The sequence below is a fragment of the Bactrocera tryoni genome, unplaced genomic scaffold, assembly GCF_016617805.1.
Source record: "Bactrocera tryoni isolate S06 unplaced genomic scaffold, CSIRO_BtryS06_freeze2 scaffold_7, whole genome shotgun sequence".
Classification (NCBI taxonomy): domain Eukaryota; kingdom Metazoa; phylum Arthropoda; class Insecta; order Diptera; family Tephritidae; genus Bactrocera; species Bactrocera tryoni.
In genome coordinates, this window is record NW_024396366.1 from 18630663 (window position 1) to 18637750 (window position 7088).

The 7088-nt window shown below is 31.2% G+C and overlaps 2 pseudogenes; both read left to right on the forward strand.

Moving 5' to 3' along the window:
• On the forward strand, positions 1-191 carry LOC120781907 (annotated as a pseudogene).
• Positions 192-2877: 2686 nt separating this feature from the next.
• LOC120781829 lies at positions 2878-5531 on the forward strand (annotated as a pseudogene).
• The last annotated feature ends 1557 nt before the right edge of the window (positions 5532-7088 follow it).

The window sequence follows — 7088 nt, forward strand, 5'->3', positions numbered from 1 at the left end:
AATACCCTGCGTTGGTCCCTTGAAAAATTCATTTACATTTTTGGAAATCGACCCGCGATGACGAAGTATTTTCGTTTTATCTGACAGCGTAAGGTTAAGAAGTTCATTTCTAATTTTGTCTTGTGGCATATTAGTAATGATGTTTTTCGAAAATCTTTCGCTTACAACGGATAAAACGACTTCTGAGTGGTGATTTTAATGAATAAATTCCTTTTGGTTGAAATGCTCTGCGTTGGCCGTTGAAAAGTTAAGACTATACTTCTCAGGATCATTCATTCCTTTCATTTCTTCAAAGAAATTAATGACCTTTAGAAATATGCATATTTCCATTATTTCGTTGTCATTTCCATATTCGTAGCAATAGAATTTCTATGGCATAAGTAAAGTAATGGCCGCCGATTGTCACCCCTTGCCGCTGTTGCAGCTTCGCCTACAAACATGCGTAAATATGTATGTATGTATACGTATGATCGTGAATACATATCGACGCAGATTTTTGCGAGAAGCACCAGAAAGTTGTGCAATTTATGATTTTAGCTTTTGCCATCGTCGCGAAAAGACGACTTGTTGGCAAAGGCATGCTCGGGGAGATGTTACGGCCTCTGTTTTTATGAATGAAGCGAGATCGCTTGTGGAATTTGCGCCTGCGTTCATGAATGAAATCGTTTTTGTTGTAAAATTTACTACACTTGTTCTTCGCTAATTTGGCTGCCATATTGACTTGTGAAGATCAATTTTTTGTTGGTGACATATTCATATGTGTACGCATATGTATGTTTGTATGCTTGTGCATTATTTGTTTGGCAATGTATGCAAATATATGTACATAGAAGTATATATGAATGTATGAACATGCAAGCCAATGCGCGCACATGTAATAAGTATATTGATAAGTGATGAAAATATGATTTCAATTTCTGAACGCGCACCGATAACTGCTGGGCCTTCAACGCGTGTTGATGGATTACAAAAGAGAGATGATTACGCTGCATATTCTCTTTCGCAACGAAGAGACAGAACTACTTTTCTAGTCAAAGTTCCTTCATTTAGACTTTGCCTTATTCTTCATTTTATGTGCATAATAAATTTATAAAATGTGAATTTAAGTTTTCTAGTTTTCTTTCATCCAAAATCATATGCATTTCTTGGAACATCACTAAGAAGTATAACTTCATCCGTGCGTAGGGACTCCACGCACCTTTTTTTTATTTTCAAAAAAAAAAAACCCTGCTTTTTCCTTTTGCTCTAATAAAAACATACGGTGATACCTTCGTCAGAAAAGGAAGAAGGAGTAGTTTTCTTATTCAAGGTGATGATATTTGTAAATCAGTGAACATGGTATTTCGAGCCCTAGTGAAAAGCACTATGGGAAACTAACCAAAAATACACAATTAAAAATGGTTATTACAAAGTGAACAAAAAATAAAGAATAAGGTGATTAAAGAGTGGGAGCCGAAATGAAAGCGAAGTAACACACATACTTTCATATTAAAAGTGCAAAAAAAAAAAACACGGAATTAAGTTATTAAAGAGTGAAAATCTCAAATAAAAGTTAAGTGACACGTACATATACATTTTAAAAGAAAAAAAAAGAAGAAAAAAATTATAGCAATAAAAATAAGGTTGTTATAGAGTGAAAACTGAAATAAAAGTTAAGTGACACGTACATATACATTTTAAAAGGAAAATAAATTCAAAACCCATGCCTCTGGAGGAAATCTAAGTGAGTGGTATCGTTTCATATATAACTATATACTATATATATATATATATACTATATACTATATATACAAAAAAAACAAAAACAAAAAAAAAAAAACAGAGAAGAGAAGAAAAACGAACATACATACATACATACATTATTATGTTTACATTGCTTAAGCACATACATACTTACACGCATAAACTTGCACAAAGTTTCTTTTGAAATATGTTTTTTCCAACTATGTACATATTTTTATGAATGAATATTCAACAATATATTTTAACTACATATGTATAACTTCATATATATACATATAAACAAGTATAATTACATAATGCTTATATGAATATGCATTACAATAATTATGCTAAAATTATAACGAAGTGAAGTACATAAGAAAACAAAATAAAAAAATTTTCATACTTACATATATGTGACCTGGTCTGCACGGAAAGGGGGCTTAGGTGTCAAAAAAAGGAGAACAATTAATGAGATAACGAGAAACTGACGATTATTTTTAACAGCTTTTCCCAGAAAACTAGTTTTCGCACGTTAGCTCCCTTTTCGTAGACCAGGTCACATATACCCCAGTGGAACTTGGAAAAAGTACTTCGATATTTAATTAGTTTTGAAAGTACTTATTGGCTATGGAAGATGAAAGTGATTACTTCGTAAATTGATGGTATGCCAATGAATAAAAGGTTTATAAATTTAATTCAACCTCGCTACTAAGCCGCTTACGATTTCAGCAAATTGTATGCTTGTATAAATTTCTGTTGTTGTATTCTAGCAGATCATGTTGAATTTTATTTAAATTTCACTTGAAAAATAAAACTCATTACCAACCACAATACGATTTCAGCAAATTGTATGCTTGTACAAATTTCTGTTGTTGTATTTGATATGTTGAATTTTTTTTCAAGAAGTAACGGCATTTTTTGGTAAACGTTCTCGTCCATGAAGTTATTTGTCACTTTAAAGAAGAATTTTGTTTGTGGGTGTTGCAAATTAATTAAGCAATAAATATAAAGTTTATAGAAAAGTGGAGATACATATATATACATATATAGTTATCAAGGTAAGTACTAACATCAAATTTTATTAATCATTAAATTTTATTAAATATGTTATGTACATGTACATAATATCGTACATACTAATAATATTATCAGATGATACGCGGTTTCGGCAAACGTCATATAAAAAGATTAGCAACTGCGCATTTAGCTAGAATGCAACTACAAAATGTGCAAGCAGAATCTAGAAGCAATGACATATTTATGGAAAACATTTCCAATGAAAACGAAATATTTATGGAAGACATTTCCAATGAAATTGATGATAGTAAGTTAAACTCAACATAAATAATCTTTTTTTTAATTACCACGTGTTTGTTGTTTTCTAGATAATCCAAATTCATCTAACTTAAAAAAAAATGATTTAAAATATAAACTGAAAAAGTGGTAGTTTGAGTACAGCCCAAGTAGAAATTCAGTGAACTCATTATTATCAATTTTGCAAGATGAAGGCTTGGATGTCCCTTTGTCGTTACATGGTCTAATAGGACAAAACGAAAAAATTATTGTAAAAAGCGTTCATCCTGGCGAATATTTCCATATAGGCATTAGCTATCATTTACAAAAAATTTCTGATTGGATTAAAAACATGTCTGAAATAGTGATAGATATAGGCATTGATGGTCTTCCTTTATTTAAAAGTTCCAAAAGGTCGCTATGGCCAATATTAGGCTCTATAGAAAATATGCAAGAAAAATATGTATTTTTAATAGGATGATTTAAAAAAATAATGCGAGAAGGAGTTCTCATCAATAAGCAACCTATAGCTGTAAAGATAATAGCATTTATTTGTGACGCCCCTGCAAGAGCTTATGTTACAGGGGTTGTAGGTCATTATGGTTGCCACAAATGCACCTAGAAAAAGAAAACAATTGAACATGTTGTGGTTTATAGCACAAAAAGGTGCGATGAAAGGACGGATTTAGATTTTAAAAATCGTGTGCACCCAGAACATCATAATAACATGTTTAAAAATATTCCTTCAGAGCTCGAAAAGCTTGGAATAAAAATGGTATCGCAGTTTCCTCTAGATCCCATGCATTTATTGGATCTAGGAGTAACAAAAAAAAATGCTGATATGCATTATAAACCGTAAAACAAATAATTTCAAATTGCAAAAAAAAAGATAAAGAACTGATTTCAAAACGGTTACTTGCTTTAGATACTTTTATGCCAAAAGAATTTTCAAGAAAACCAAGAAGCCCCGATGAATTAAAATTCTGGAAGGCAACTGAGTTTAGGCAGTTTATTTTGTATACTGGCCCTATTGTTTTGAAAGGCATTATTAGTGATAAGCTTTTACAATCATTTTTTAATTTTGCGCCTATCGTTTGTTATGTTCTAAAAAAAAAGCTATTTTGATAACTTGGATGTAAGCGACCAGCTATTAAAGAAATTTGTAATTCTGTTCCCCAGCTCTACTCTGAGATGGCAGTTACTTATAATGTACATAATTTGCTGCATTTACCGCAGTGCATAAGAGAAATAGGGTTTATCATGAACTTTACTGCATACAAGTTTGAGAATTTCATGCAAGACATAAAAAACAAAATTAAATGCCCAACAAGAGTTCTTCAACAGCTTAATAATTTATATGTAAATGAAGTAGTAGTGTCATCAAAAAGTCCAGTGGTTGGTTTTAAAACAAATCGGGAGAAATAATTTCATTTGAAAGCCATTTTTTTTTATCAACAATTCAATAATTACTGCTGTATAACTCCTTGCATTCCCTTCAAAATTAAGGAATTTAAGCAAATAGATGATGAGAAATATATTGTGGGCAATAGAGTTTTGAACTTTGATAATTTTTTCACGCAACCAGTCCAATCTTTGTCAGCATTAGGAATAGTAATAGCGAGTAAAGATATATGTTCTGATTTAGAAATATTCAAAATAAGTGATATAAATTATAAATATACAGCTTTGCCTTATGGAGAACAAATCGTCATGATGCCCATTCTTCATAACGTCATCTGGTAATATTTTTATAAATTTTAGATATCTAAAAATTTATATGTTTTAAATGAAAATTGTTACACTTATGTTTAATTGCAGATGTCTTTATTTAAGTCGCTAAAAACACTAAATTAGAAGGTAATGTCAATAACAAAGTTCATAATTTCAATGTTTTTAATCAAAATGTTTGTGCTTATTAGAAAAACTTGATATCATTATAGCCAACCAAAACATCATAAAGAAACAACAAGCAGAAACGTTGGCGATGTTTAAGCAGCTATTTTAAAAAGATGTAGGCTCCTATGGAACGAGAAGTGTGTTCCCGTTGCCCAACTTGGAAGCATTAAAAAAACTGAATGCAGATATAGTGGCAGGTTCCAGTGCAGACTATGTAAGTTGTCTATATAATCCCTTAAGTTTCACTATTTGACTAAAAAATATTGTATCTATTTTTCTATAGATAAAAATCATTAAAAATATAATAGGCAAAACGGGGATTATTAAATCTATTGAGGGTATTTTCGAAAGGAGTCTTATTGTTCAGTTGAACTACGATAGCATTCATTCCAAATACTCCTTAAAGGAATGCAAGGGGTTAATCGACTGCTTGTTTGGTAAATAATTTTAGAAAGGGAAAAATATATACATATTTTCTAAAATTTTTTATGATTTCAGAGGCATCAATGAAAGAAGGATATTCCCATGGCGAGTTTGTTAAAGACTTGCGACAAGCTTTAAAACTGGCGAAAAATCGTCATTTCAAAACAAACTCTATATTAAAATCTAAAAAATAAAATATTTAAATAAAACTAATGGTGTCCACTGTTTCTGCTATTGGTAGGTTTATAGTAAGTAGTTACTAGTATGTAATAGAAAAAATAGTTTGGAGGAGAGTACTTCGAAGTATACGAAATACTGGGTTTATAGTAAGTAGTTACCGAATTAATAAAATATTGGTGTGGGGAAAGTACTTCGAAGCACACGAAATATTAGGTTTATAGTAACTACCTACTGAATTAATCAAAATTAGGTGTGGGGAAAGTACTTTCCGTCATATGAATTCGTAAGCGAAGTGGAGGTCCTTCGCTCCAATGACATTGATCAGAAAAACGAAATTAGAAAGTATTATTGTAGGAAAGTACCTCTACTTATTTTTTCAGTAGGAAGTATCCAATTCTTTCCTACTTCCAAGTCCCACTGGGTCACATATCCAAGTGCAGACGGTCAATTACCTGCGTTTCACCACTTCTCTTTACCTCTGTACCACGAAAATTAAGAAATACGCATACATATATACCTAAATACAACATAAAATCCGTTTATGCCGGTATACCAGCGAACATATTGTACAATTAATCGGAGAATAATCTTATAATAAATACATATTCATAATAATTCTTTAACTTGACCGGTGGTAAATTGAAATTACGCCAATTCTAATAGTGCATTAATCTCTTCAGCGAGAACTTAATAGCTCAAGAACAAATACAAGTCCAAAGTATTAGGGTTCGCCTACATACAACATATTAACAAAAAAGAACAAAGAAATTTTATTATATATTTATTTAATATATGTATAATACATATTTCTAAATATTATTAACAAAAAGAGCGGTTAACAAGTCAAGCACAACATTTCGAAATAAAATTTAAAATTTACAAATATATTTCTGGTAAACAAATCGAAAAAAACCCTTAATTACGTAAAAGAGTTTCGGTCTCAATTTTTAATTACAAAGAATAATTATAATAAATAAACACTGAGAAATGAGAATAATTATTTTGAAAAACTATATTTTCTAAATGAATTTAGATTCAAAAGAATCAAAAAATTTACAAATACTGAAAATGATTGCAGACGAAAAAAGTCCATGTACACCGGCAGAAGCTACACGCTCAAAGCAAGGTGCTACAAAAGTAAAGAGGGGTAAAGATATTTCTTATACAAAATTCATTGCTGAGAGTGACAGTTTGATACGATACTGCACTCGATTTTCATCTTCGCCGATTCAAGACGTTTTAGGAATCGGTATTAGAAATCAAAAAAGACAATTTAGACAATTTTCGGACGCGTCTCCAAGCTGCATATGACGCTATCGTAGAATCTGATGATTCAGATCTACCAGAAAAGTTCAAATCCTCGGCTTACGCCAAATATGAAAATTGCTTAGACCAATTTGAAGAAACGAAAGCAATGATTAATGATCAATTGAAACTAATAAAGCAATTGCACCTACTCCACTTCCGCGAGTAGAGATGTCACAAGTACAAAGTCAAGAGGCAAGTTCAGGCATCCACCTCAAGGTGCCCGCATGTGACACAGAAATTTTTCATGGGGGTTATGAACAATG